We start from the raw sequence: 14,815 nt of genomic DNA, 5'->3' as shown, positions 1-14,815 counted from the left end.
GAGCAGGCAGCCACAGCGCGACCAGCTGAGGGACGTCCGACACCAGGGAACTCAGCTGGAGGATGAGGATGGCGGCAGTGAAGAAACAGACGAGGGAGAAAGACAGCAGGGTGACCGACAAGAGGATCAATGGCAGAAGGCCCGACAGATGGGCAGCCCAGGAGGGGAGGACCAACAGCAAGAGGCCCAGCAGGAGGAGGCCTGACAAAGAGATATAAGCCACTCATCAGGAAAAACAGAAGAGACACAGACACAAAGAAGAGAAGAAGAAGACACAAACACAGATACAGACACAGAAGAAGAGGAAGAAGAAGACCAAGATCTTCACAGAGAAATAGAAGGTAAAACAGATGGACAGAATATAGATAAAGCTTTTTTTTGAAGAACAAATGAGAGCATTAAAAGAATGGTTGTCATTAGAATTTAGTGCAGTTAAAAGAAAAATGAAAAGAGCAGAAGATAAAATGCAAAGTTTAGAACTGGTCATGTCAGAAATAGGGAAAAGAGTAGAGAATGTGGAAGAGTGGGAAACGGCTGCAGAAATGGAAGTAAACGACTTAAGAGAAAAATTGGAAGAAAGTGATGTAATGCGTGTTGAAAGAACCAAAGACTTGTTGATCCAAACCAAGGCTTTTATTAACTAAAAGACTGGAGCATATCACAAGTAGGTCGACCAGTCCAGAATGACCTGGTCTGGCTAGGAGCAATCCTTTAAGACCTGCCAGTAGGTGTGGCTACACTCTCAGCCAATCACAGTCATCCTACACGACCATCTGTACATATACACATTGGTGATAGAATCTGTACTATCACATTCACCCCTTCTTTGAGAACTGACCCCAGGGTGGATGGAGGGCTGTAAAAAAAGAAAAAGAAAAAAGGGCCCAGTGGAGGTTTGGGGCTGTACCGGTCAGGGGGCCTGACCATCCGGCGTGACCGCCGTGGCATCGGGATTGGGGTCGCTGGAGTCATGTCGCCGGCAGGCCTGAAGGGTGAGGCCACTGCTTCGCTCAATTCCCCAACAGCATTTTCGACAGTCTGGCCTGTGCTGGTGGGGTGGTGCTGGTCCCTCAGTTCAAGCACGTGACCTGGGGGAGAAGGAATAGGGGGAGGTTGGGTTAAAGGCACTGCTGTGCCTGATCTGGCTTGGGCTAGGTCCCTTACTGAGACTGTGTCCTCCCGTCCGTCCGGGTACTCAACGTAGGCATAATGCGGGTTTGCATGGAGCAGAGTCAATCGGTCAACCAAGGGGTCATTCTTTGAGTACCGGACATAGCGTTGTAAAAGGACTGGACTGGGAACTGTGAGCCATGCCGGTATGCTCGTACCTGACTCGGATTTCCTCAGGAAAAAGAACATCCTTTCATGGGGGCTGGCAATGGTCGCGGTGCATAGGAGGGAGGGATGGAGTGTAGGGCACTAGTGAGCACATCCTGCCAGTGAGAGGTGGGGAGACCTTTGGACTGGAGAGCAAGCGTAACCGCTTTCCAGACGGCGGGATTCTCTATTTCAACTTGCCCATTACCGCGTGGGTTATAGCTGGTGGTCCTGCTTGAAGCAATACCACTCTCCAGAAGTTACTACCGCAGTTCTGCACTCATAAACGAGGACCCTCTGTCACTGTGGATGTAACTGGGGTACCCGAAGATGGCAAAGATTCTGTGCAGGGCCTCTATGACTGAGGAGGCAGTCATGTCTGAGCAGGGTACAGTGAACGGGAAGCGAGAGTACTCGTCGATGGCTGTAAGGATGTAGGTGTTACGTTGGTCGACGGTAGGTGCCCCTTGAAGTCTACGCTGAGACGCTCAAAGTGGTGGGTGGCTTTGATGACGTGGGTATTCTCTGGATGGAAGAAGTGGGGCTTGCACTCAGCGTACACTGGGCAGGCTCAGGTCATTGGAGCAAATCTCCTCGACCGTGTAGGGCAGTTTGCGAGCTTTGACAAAGTGCGCAAACCTAGTGACCCCTGGGTGACAGATCTCCTCGTGGAGTTTCTGCAGCCTGTCCAGTTGTATGTTGGCGCGTCCCCCTGGAGAGCGCATCTGGTGGGTCGTTGAGTTTACCAGGCCAATACAGTATGTCATAATTAAAGGTAGAGAGCTCGATTCTCAACCTGGCGATTTTGTCATTCTTGATCTTACCTCGCTGGGTATTGCTAAACATGAAGGAGACCATGCGTTGGTCGGTCAGCATTGTAAAGCACCTGCCAGTGAGGTAGTGTCTCCAACGACGTACTGCTTCGACTATGGCCTGGGCCTCCTTCTCGACAGAGGTGTTTCAGCTCTCAGGACCCTGGAGGGTTGTGGAGAAGAAGTCTACTGGCCGGCCGGCCTTGTTCAAAATGGCTGTCAGTGCAAAGTCAGATGCATCGCTTTTGACTTGGATCAGAATGGACTCGTCGATGGCGTGCAGCATTGCAACAGCGATGTCCAATTTGATGCGGTCGAAGGCCGCTCTGGCTTCGGTTGACAGGGGGAAGGAGGTGGCCTTGATGAGTGGCCGTGTCTTGTCGGCATAGTGTGGAACCCATTGGGCATAGTAAGAGAAAAAAACCCAGGCACCGCCTGAGTGCCTTCTGGGTGTCGGGGGGGGGGGGGGGGGGGGGGTGGGGGGGTGGGGGGAAAGTCCATGAGGGGACGCATGTGGTCAGGGTCCGGCATGACCACACAACCCAGAATTGCGAGCCGAGTGGTCCAGAAGACACACTTGTCGAAATTGTAGGTCAAGTGCAGCCGAGTTGCAGTCTAAAAATATTTCTCAAGGTTGGCATCATGATGCTCTGTGTCATGGCCGCAGATGGTGACATTGTCCAGATACGGGAAAGTAGCAATCAGCCCATTCTGGTCCGTTCATTTCCCGCTGGAAGACCACGACACCATTTGTGACCCCAAAGGATACCCTGAGGAATTGATACAGCCACTCATTTGCTTCGAAGGCCGTGAAAGGTCGGTCTTCTCGGCGGATCGGGAGCTGATGATAGGCCGAACGCAAGTCGATGGTGGAAAATACACGGTATTGGGCGATCTGATTCACCACATCCATGATCTGTGGAAGGGGGTACGCATCCAGGAGCGTGAAGTGGTTGATTGTCTGGCTGTAGTCAACCACCATCCACGGCTTCTCCCCGTTTTTAACAACCACTACCTGGGCCCTCCATGAACTCGAGCTAGGTTTGATAATGCCCTCGTCCAGCAGTCTGCGCACCTCGCTTGTGATAAATTTCCTGTGTTCATAACTATATTTCCGGCTTTTGGTGGCCACAGGCTTCCAGCCAGGGGTGAGATTTGCGAAAAGTGGTGGCGGAGCAACTCAGAGGGTGGAGAGACTTCTGGTGAGGCCCCAGGGTGCGGGGGCGGGTGGCTCGGGCTGCCGCTGGCAGGAGGTTTCCGGGGTGGAGTGGTTACAGAGAGAGCGGAGCGTGAGGCCCCCCCAAAGTGCAGGGAAATGATTTGAAACTGGCACTGAAAATCCAGTCCCAGCAGCGCAGGGGTGCACAATTGGGGAAGGACTAATAGTTTGGTCTGTGAACGTGATGCCCTGGACTTTCAGGGTCGCCACGTAATACCCCTTTACCCCAGTTGAGAGCGATCTGGTCGCCAATGAAATTCTCTGTGCAGTGGGGAGAATAACTAGTCCGCAACAGTGGGCCAGGTCTGGGCGATTAAAACTGTCAGTTGACCCCGAGTCAAATAAGCAATTGGTATAGTATCCATGCACTTTAATCAGTTCCATTGCTTTTGTGAGGGGCTGGGGGTAGTCCTGGTCAAGGGTTATTGAGGCAGAGACTTGTAATGTAGACAGTGAAGTCCTACGTGATGACGTCACACAACGTGGGTGTGATGACGTCATGCAAACAGTTGGGCCTGAAGAGAGTGTTGGGGAGTTGGTGTTGCTGCCTGCGACCAAAGGTAAGTGTTGGAGGTCGCTGCTTGCTGTCAGCGGTGGGGCGGTCAGTGGTGGTGCGGTCAGCGGTGGCAAGTCCCTGGTGGGCAGCGGGGGTCCCTGGTCGGCGGCAGCGACGGCAAGTCCCTGGTCAGCGGTGGCAGGTTCCTGGTTGGCAGCAGCGGTGGGCGTTGAGGTCGGGGCCTGGGCCTGGTCGGACGTTACTTCATGAGGTAGGGTGAACATCATTGCGGTGAGGGTGGGTTGTACCTTCCGCGCTCGGTGTCTGGCCCGTGAAGTCAAGCACTGCGGCAGGGTGGAGTCCTTGCTCTCATTGGACGAGTGCTCTGAGGAAGAAGTGTTGGAAATGGAGAGTGGCGATTTGGCTTCACACGAGGCACTGTGTTTGACGGTGGCCATTTTGGAGCGAGAGACTACAGCAAAGTGGCTGTTTTTAAGGCATTTCTGGCATCTGGCTTTTCTTGCTGGTCTCTGGGACCTGCTGTGCTTGTTCCTCCCGCAGAAATAACACTATAGGGTTGCATTGGGCAGCGTAGCGGCAGTAGCAGGGTAGAGGGAGGGCACCCTACTCACATCAGCGTGTGGGGTCCAGCCCCGAGAGTACATGTCCATACTTAAGACCACAGCCTCCATTGTCTCTGCAATCCGGATTATGTCCTCTAGGTTTTCTCCCCCATGCTCTAGCAAGCACTGCCTCACCTCATTCAATTGAACCCCGGCCACATATGCATCCTGAATGAGATCGTCTGTGGTCTCCGCTGCAGTTCTGTCTGTGCAGGCACAGTCCTTGCCCCTTGCCCTTAGTGCCTGACTCACCGGGCTGTTGCCTCCTTGTAGCAAGTTTGTACCAAGCATAGACCCTGTTCACCGGTCGCTCGTAGACCCCTTTCAGCACCTTCATGGCTGCACCATAAGTGGTCGCATCCTGGACACTCTGGTAGACTCTCGGGGACACCATAGTCATCAATGTTAGTAGTCGATGGTTGTCCTCTATCATGGCAGGATCAGAGAGCTGTAAGTATGTTTCGAAGCATCTCACCCAGTGCATAGTCATTCAAGGCTGTAGCTGACTGGGGGTTGATATCGAGGTATTCCAGCCGTAGCGTACACTCCATCCCTTCAAAATTTTTTTAGTTAATAAAATTGTAGTGCGCATTGAAAGAACCAAAGACTTGTTGATCCAAACCAAGGCTTTTATTAACTAAAAGACTGGAGCATATCACAAGTAGGTCGACCAGTCCAGAATGACCTGGTCTGGCTAGGAGCAATCCTTTAAGACCTGCCAGTAGGTGTGGCTACACTCTCAGCCAATCACAGTCATCCTACACGACCATCTGTACATATACACATTGGTGATAGAATCTGTACCATCACAAGTGACAAAAAAATTATAGAGACACTTGTTATCTGATAAAATTGATATGTTGGAAAATTATAGTAGGCAAAACAACATGAAAAAAGTGGGCCTGAAGGAGGGTGAAGAAGGCACAGACATGAAGGAATTTAATAAAAGGATGGATCCCGAAGGTCCTGGGAATGACAGAAATGCAGGAAGTAATGGAAATAGAAAGTGCACACAGAACATTAGCTCCGAAACCACAGACACATCAAAAACCAAAATCCATCTTAGTAAAATTTTTGAGATATACGACAAGAGAAAATATACTGGAACAGGCAAGGAATAAAGTTAGAGAAGATAAAAAGCCATTGGAATACAAGGGTCAAAAAATATTTTTTTTTACACAGACATAAGTTTTGAACTCTTAAAGAGGAGGAAGAAGTTTAATACAGCGAAAATGATTTTATGGAAAAAAGGTTATAAATTCATGTTAAGACATCCAGCCATGCTTAAAATATTTATACCCAGGGAGCAAAACAGATTGTTCTCGGATCCGGAGGAAACACAAGAATTCGCAGAACGTTTTCAGGACAGAAGAAGAGATGTAACAAGAATGAAGAATGGCGATAAAGTATATATAAAGATGAAAAAACAATGTATATGTAAAGAAGTAGAGGGAAAAGAGAAGGGAAGGAAGGAAGGGGGAAAAAAGAGAGAGCTTTGTTATATGTATAAAATAAAAGTGTATTCTGGGGGAGTGGGGGGGAGACGAAATAACTGTCACTGCAAAATCAGTTGATGCTTGCGAGCAAAATCGCAATCCAAATGGAAAGGGGAGTTGTGGTTGCCCGGCAAGGGATAAGGGGCAACTCAGAGAGGGAGGGAGCATTTGGAGTTAAAGTTATTATTGGATGTGGGAATTGTTGGAGTATTTTATTTTTTAAATGTGTTGCCATACATTGAGTTTAAAAAGTCTAAGAGATGAAAATGGGAAAAAGGGGGATGGAGGTGGCGAGGAAGCGGAAAAGAGATAAGATGGCCACATTGAACTATATGACTATCAACATTAATGGAATACATAACCAAATTAAAAGGAAGAGGCTACTAAATTTACTGAAGGAAGAAAAAATAGATATAGCATTTGTGCAGGAAACATATCTAACTGAAGTGGAACATAACAAATTAAAGAGAGACTGGGTAGGACACGTAGTGGCAGTATCATATAATTCAAACGGTAGAGGTGTAGCCATATTAGTTAACAAAAATGTACCAATCAAAATAGAGGAGGAAATAATAGATCCAGCAGGGAGATATGCAATGATAAAGTGTCAGATATACTCAGAATTTTGGAATATGCTTAATATATATGCACCTAACGAGGAGGATCAAAAGTTTATGCAGGATATTCTTTTGAAGATTGCAGACACACAAGGAAATATATTGATAGGAGGGGATTTTAACCTTAATTTGGATCCAATTTTGGATAAAACTGGACAAAAGACAAGCAAAAAGAATAAAGTAGCCAAATTTATGGTTAAATCAAAGCAGAAAATGAAACTTATGGATATATGGAGGAGGTAACACCCAAGAGAGAAGGAATATTCATATTATTCGAGTAGGCATAAAACATACTCAAGGATTGATACGTTTTTGTTGTCGGCCCATATTCAAGGGAGAGTTAGGAAAAATGAATATAAAGGTAGATTGCTATTTGATCATTCATCCCTGATATTAGCAATAGAACTGGAGGACATCCCATCAAGAACATATAGATGGAGTTTAAACTCCATGCTACTTAAAAGGCAGGAATTTAGAGAGTTTATTGAACACCAAATTAAAACACATTTTGAAATAAACACAGATCGGTGAAAGACAAATTTATATTATGGGATGCCCTCATTAGAGGACAGATAATAAGTTATGTAACTAAGATGAGAAAGGACTACAATTGGGAAATAGAGCAGTTGGAAAGGGAGATAGTAAGTACAGAAAAGGAGCTAGTAAAAAGGGATGATATAATGAAAAAGAGAGAATTGGCGGACAAAAAAATAAAATACGAAACATTACAAGCGTATAAGGTGGAGAAGAACATAATGAAAATGAAGCAGAAGTATTACAAACTGGGAGAAAAAACATAAAATATTAGCCTGGCAACTTAAAACAGAACAAGCTAAAAAGAACTGTATTGGCATCAAGGAAAAAGGACAAACAAATTACATATCATCCAACAGAGATCAATGAGAACTTTAAGGAATTTTATGAACAATTTTACCAAACTGAGAACAAGGGGAAAGATGATAAAATAGAGGAGTTTTTAGCTAAAATTGAACTGCCGAAATTGCAAGAAGAGGAACAAAACAAACTAATAAAACACATTGATGACTTGGACAAAATGTGGTGTAGCCAAGTTTGCGGATGACACCAAATTGAGTGGAAGAGCAAATTGTAATGAGGATATGGAGAGTCTGCAGAGGGATAGAGTTAAGCTGGATGAGTGGGCAAAGGTCTGGCAGATGGAGTACAATGTTAGTAAGTGTGAGGTTATCCACTTTGGCAAGAAAAATAAAAGAGCTGAATATTATTTAAAGGGTGAAAAACTACAGCATGCTGTTGTGCAGAGGGACTCGGGAGGGCTTGTGCATGAATCGCAAAAAGTTAGGTTGCAGGTACAGCAGGTTATTAAGAAGGCAAATAGAATGTTGGCCTTCATCGCTAGAGAAATTGAATTCAGGAGTAGGGAGGTCATGTTGCAACTGTATAAGGTACTGGTGAGACCGCACCTGGAGTACTGTGTCCAGTTCTGCTCTCCATAATTGAGGAAGGATATACTGGCTTTGGAGACGGTCCAGAGGAGGTTTACTAGGTTGATCCCTGGGATGAAGGGGTTGACTTATGATGAAAGATTAAATCGTCTAGGGTTGTATTCGCTCAAGTTCAGAAGAATGAGAGGAGATCTTATAGAAACATATAGGATTATGAAGGGTATGGATAGGATAGATGTAGGAAGGTTTTTTGAGCTGGCCGGGGAAACTAAAACGAGAGGACACAGTCTCAAGATTCGGGGGAGTAGATTTAGGACAGAGATGAGGAAAAATAGTTTTTCCCAGAGAGTAGTGAATGTTTGGAATTCTCTAACCAGGGAAGTGGTTGAGGCTGCTTCATTAAACATATTTAAAATTCGGTAAAATAAATTTTTACATGATAGAGGAATTAGGGGATATGGGGAGAAGGCAGGTAGGTGGAGTTAGGTCATAAATTAGATCAGCCATGATCGTATTGAATGGCGGAGCAGGCTCGATGGGCCATTTTTGGCCTACTCCTGTTCCTACTTCCTATGTTCCTATGTTCCTATTAGAAATAGAAGAAGTACAGGATATATTATAAAAGCTGCCGAGCAATAAAATACCAGGAGAGGATGGATTCCCAATAGAATTTTATAAAACATTTCAAAAGTTATTAATTCCTCCCTCCTGGAAGTAATGAACCAGGTAGAAGAAACACAAAACTTGCCAGATTCAAGTAAGACAGCAATAATTACAGTAATACCAAAGATGGGGAAGGATCCACCAACACCAGCATCATATAGACCAATATCTCTATTTAACTCAGATTATAAGATAATAGCAAAATTATTAGCAAACAGATTGGCTGATTGTGTACCTAAAATAGTAAAACAAGATCAAACTGGATTTATTAAGAAACGACAAACAGTAGATAATGTCTGTAAACTTATTAATCTAATTCATGCAGTTCAAGGAAATAAGAAACCAACAGTGGCTGTTGCTTTAGATGCAGAAAAAGCCTTTGACAGAGTAGAGTGGAACTACTTAGTTAAAGTATTACAGAAGTTCAATCTACCAGAAAAATATGTTAATTGGATTAAAGCATTGTATAATGGACCGTTGGTGAAAGTAAATGGATATGTATCGAACCAATTTAAATTAAGTAGGTCAACTAGACAAGGATGTCCACTATCTCCCTCATTGTTCACCTTAGCAATAGAACCTTTGGCAGAACTGATAAGAATAGAAAATAAAATTAAAGGGATAAAAATATAGGAGAAGGAGTATAAAGGTAGATTGCTATTTGATCATTCATCCCTGATATTAGCAATAGAACTGGAGGACATCCCATCAAGAACATATAGATGGAGTTTAAACTCCATGCTACTTAAAAGGCAGGAATTATTTGCAGATGACATCATAGTATACCTAGAGATATCAATAAAAGAATTACATAAGAAATTGAAGGAATATGGAGAAATATTGGGGTACAAGATCAATGCAAATAAAAGTGAAGTGATGCCAATAAGTAATGCGGATTTTACAGAATTTAAAAAAGAAAATCACCATTTAAATGGCAGACACAAGCAATCCGATACATAGGTATCAGGTTAGATAATAACTTAAGCCACTTGTACAAACTAAATTATCAGCCACTAATAAAGAAATTGCAGGAAGACTTAGAACATTGGAAAGAATTACCGCTAACGTTGATAGGGAGGGAAAACTGCATTAAAATGAATGTGTTCCCAAGGATACAATACTTATTTCAAACGTTGCCAATTCCCTTAACAGAAAAGGAACTAAAGAAAATAATAAGGAAATTCTTGTGGAAAGGGAGGAAACCAAGGGTAGCGTTAGATAAATTAACAGAGAGGTATAATCAAGGTGGTTTGCAGTTTCCAAACTTTAGAAATTATTATAGAGCCGCACAATTAAGGTATTTATCAGATTTTTACTAGACAAGGGAAAAACCAGACTGGACTAAGAGAGAACTAGATAAAATAGGAGAGAAGGTACCGGAATATATACTTTATAAGTGGGATGAAAAGTTGGTGCAGTATAAAAGCTCACCAGAATTGCATCATTTACTTAATATATGGAAGAAGATCCACTTAGAAAGGAAAAAAAACAAATTACCAAATACCAAAATTACTATTGACGCAAAATCCACCAATCCCTTTTACAATAGATAATCTTTCCTTTAGAGAATGGGAGAGAAAAGGAATTAAAAGAATAGAAAATTGTTTTTTGGGAAATAATTTATTAACATTTGAACAGTTGAAGTACAAATATGGAATAACTCTTGGTACAATGTTTGCATATCATCAACTGAAAGCTTATTTAAAGGATAAATTGGGAAACAGACTGAGATTACCAGAAGGAAGCAACTTTGAATATGTGATTACAGACATAATGATAATTAAAAGATTTATAACGAACATGTACATCAAGCTGCAAGATAAGGAAAATGATGAAATAAGCTATAAATCTAAACAAAAGTGGGAAAAAGATTTAAACATAAAGATAAAAAATGAAACATGGGAAAAGTTATGTTCTGGAACTATGAAGAATACAATAAACAGAAGGTGATGCATGATACAGTATAATTGGTTACACAGGGTATATAATCACTCCTCAAAAGTTAAATAAATGGGATCCAACATTATCAGATAATGTTTTCGCTGTAAGAAGGAAATGGGAACAACAGTACATGCAATTTGGGCATGTACGAAAGTGAAAATGTTTTGGGAAGATCTAAATCAGATAGTAAATAAAATCACAAAAAATAATATACCAAAAATCCAGAGATCTTTCTTCTAAGTAACACAAGAAGTAAAGAATTAGGCCTCAAACTGGATAAAGCGCAAAAAAGATTCATTATGATAGCCTTAGCTGGAGCAAAAAAATGTATAATGTCAACTTGGAAAATGGAAGCGAGCCTGAGGGTACAGCAATGTTACATGGAAATGAATAAATGTATTCCATTGGAAAAAATAACATATGATTAAAAAAATAAAGTCACATTATTTGAACAAATTTGGGAACCGTACATGGAACATAACAGAGAGGGCTTGGCACGGACCTCCATCCCCTAAAATGATAAGACGACAAAATGACTTGATTCAGTGCGTAAAAAATAGATGACGCATTTTTCTTGTTTACTTTCCTTTGTGTGAAGATATTGTTTTATGGTTTTATTGTATTGTATATGTTGAATATTTATTGGTTTTGGAGGGGGGTGGGAAGAGGGGACGGAGGGAAAGGGGGAAAAAGGGAGAAAATGCCACTGTGTAGATTTAACGAGAAACATTTGTACATATTTTGGTTGATATGGTTCACAGTGTGAAAAATAAAAAAATTATTTTAAAAAAGATAGACAAATTAATATATAGGGGATGGAGAGGTATGGATCATGTGGAGGCAGAGATTTTGTTTATATGACACCGTGCTCAGTACTGACATTGTTGGCCAAAGGGCCTTTTCCACTGCTGTACTGTTCTATGTTCTATGTATGAGCAGATAGGTTAGTGAGAATAGGATGGGTTGGGAGGTAGGTTACAGCAAAAAAATACAGACACACACACAATTTGATCCCAGATATAGTCACACAATGTGGAAACAGGCCTTTCAGCCCAACTGCCTGCATTTGGCCCCTATCCCTCTGAACCCATCATATCCATGTAACCATCCAATTTTTTTCTTAAACATTGCAATAGTACCTGCCTCAACCACCTTCTCCAGCAGCCCGTTCCATACACCCTCCATCCTCTGTGTTACCCCTCAGGCTCCTGTTAAATCTCTCCCCCCCATCTTCTTGAACCAGTGGTTCTCGACAGGATGCCATAGGTACACTGTGGTTAGTAAGGGATTACTTAAGGTGGTATATGAGTGGAAAAACAAGGTTTAGGACCACTATCTGAAACCTATACCCTCTGGTTACTATTCCCCTACTCTGGGCAAAAGACCATTCCTTTCAGGATTTTGTACATTTCTGTGAGATCACCCCTCATCCTCCTGTGCGCCAAGGAATAAAGCCCCAGCCTGCTCAACCTCTCCCTATAGCTCAGGTCCCTGAGATCTGGCAACATCCTTGTAAATCTTCTCTGGACCCTCTCCAGCCTGACATCCTTCCTGCAGCACAGTGACCAAAACTGCACGCAATTCTCCAAATGGGGCCTCACCAGTGTCTGATACAACTGCCACATGTCCTCCCAACTTCCATTGTGTGTCTGATGAAGGCCAGTGCACTGAAAGCCCTTGCGACCACCCTCTCCACCTGTGGCGTCACTTTTAAAGTACTATGTACTTGTACTCCGAGATCCCTCTGCTCAACAGCACTCTCCAGATCCCAACCATTCACTGTGTTGGTCCCACCCATGCTGATCTCTGTCAGGAGGTGGCAGAGGGGTGGGCGGTAGGGTACATTGGACTTAGCAGCCAACGGCGAGAAATCTGAAAAGACCTCTTGAATATCTCCCATCTCTCTCCTGAGATTGAACATCAGGCTCAACCATGTTACGTCATTCCCCCTTGTCTGTGTCCCAGTCTGGAAAGTGGAGCACCTCTAGAATTTTGTCCAAGCAAGGAATTGAAGCCTCCCGACAGAAAAAAAGAACAATGGAAATGTTCTTTGGTCAACTGGACTTCCCCAATAAACAAGCTGAGTTCAATTGTGGGTTTTCAGAGTTAGAAGCCTCTGATCACCAGGTTTAGAGCTCTCAGTGTGAAAAATAAGCAAAATCTTATAAATATCTATGACTCATGTCTTAAAACCGCACATTCAGCATTTTATCAGTGGTGGAAATGCCGAGCAAAGACTGCCTCACGTGCCTGGAAATCAGTCATTTGTGTTTAGTAAGTCACGAGTTTATTATCAAACATGTTGTACAATGTAAGTACGCTCCGATATTCTTACTTGCTGTGGCCAAACAGGTGCTAGGCAAAAAAAAAACAAACACTCTGGAGCAGGCATTAAATTAAATTAAAAAGAGAAAAGAAATCTAAGAGATAAACAGATGCAGATCAGTAAATGGATCTTACTTAACATGTGGGATTCTTGTTAAGGTCCTGTGCGTCTATTATTAATTTATTCCTGGGTATACTGACATTTATTATGCAGTCCTAATTACTCCTGCGAATTGCCACATGCACCAAGGTGCAGCGATGGAGGTTGTTTTGTAACCAGTCCAGTTAGTTGTCTCGCACATAGTACAACAAATAAACACAGAGATCAGTTGGTCCGAAACAATGGCAACCTATATTGGATTCCCAGATGGATTGCACCCTCGAGTTCTGAAGGAAGTAACTGTAGAGATTGCGGAGGCCTTGGCAATGATCTTTCAGGAATTTGTTAGATTCTGGCATGGACCCAGAGAACCAGAAAAATCGCTAATGTCAAGAAGGGAGGGAGGCAGCAGAAAGGAAATGATAGGCCGCTTAGCCTGATGTCAGTAGTTGGGAAGATGATACAGTGGATTGTACAGAGAACTTGGAGGTACATGAAAGGATAGGCCAAAGCCAGCATGGTTTCCTTCAGGGAAAATCTTGCTTGTCCAACCTATTGGAATTCTTTGAGGAAGTGACAAGCAGGCTGGATAAGGGAGATGCAGTGGAACCATACACTCTGGGGAATAAAGTCCTAAACTGTTTAACCTTTCCCTGTGTAGTGTGAATAAAAGCTCTCATGACTGGAGGGAGAACAAATGCTTTTATTAACTTATAACTGAGGGAAGGGTCTCACAGTTGTTTTCGGAAGGGTTCTGGGTTTCGACGGGAAACCAGGGTTATATGTGGGCAGATGGGGGCGGAGCTGGGAGGCGGGGCCAGCCATCAGCGCAACACACTACCGGTGAATCCCAGTTCACTGCATTCATCCCTTCCTGTAGAATTTAGGGTCTGTGAGTGAAGGCAGAGAACATGAGATCAGAAAAAAAAAAGTTGAAAAATATAGTTATTTACAAATTTACAGATTTAAGTGGTCTGGGGGTCTGAAAATCCTGGTGGAGTGCCTTAGCACTGGGGGCCTTGGACTCCTGGTTCCCTTGTGAGGGAGGAGTGGCGGGCGGGGTCTCCAGCTCTACAGTGGAGGGGGATGCATTTTCCTCCTGAACCAGATTCCCTGAGGCCCTGTCTGGTGGTGGTGAGAATGAGCTCCCTGGCTCTCAGGGTCCCAAGTCTCTGATGGAGACAGTGTCCTCCCTGCCATCTGGATACTCCACAAAGGCGTACGTGGGATTGGCGTGGAGCAGTTTCACCCTTTCCACCGAGGGTTGGTCTTGCTTCTCCTCAGGTGCTTCCTGAGAAGGACTGGGCCAGGAGTAGTGAGCCAGGTTGGGAGTGTAGTTCCTGATGCTGACCTCCTTTCGAAAGTGGATGGGAGTCCATGAGAGGTAGCATTGGTCGCGGTACATAGTAGTGACCGGATGGAATGGAGCATCATAGGGAGGACTTCCTGCCAGCGTGAGTCTGGAAGGCCTTTTGACTTCAGGGCCAGTTTGACAGCCTTCCAGACCATGGCGTTCTCCTATTCAACCTGCCCATTCTCCTGGGGGTTGTAGCTAGTAGTCCTGCTGGACGTGATGCCCCTCACCAGCAGGTACTGACACAGCTCTTCGCTCATGAAGGCTGAGCCCCAGTTGCTATGAATATAGCTGGGATGCCTGAACAGAGTGCAAATGGAGTCTAGGGCCTGACAAAATGGACGTGTCTGGACATGGAATGGTGAACGGGAAGTGGGAGTACTCGTCAATGGCAGAGAGGAAGAAGGTGCTCCTGTTTGTGGAGGGGA

Source organism: Narcine bancroftii, chromosome 1, assembly GCF_036971445.1.
Source record: "Narcine bancroftii isolate sNarBan1 chromosome 1, sNarBan1.hap1, whole genome shotgun sequence".
NCBI classification, from domain to species: Eukaryota; Metazoa; Chordata; class Chondrichthyes; order Torpediniformes; family Narcinidae; genus Narcine; species Narcine bancroftii.
Note: the sequence above shows the minus strand (reverse complement) of the source record.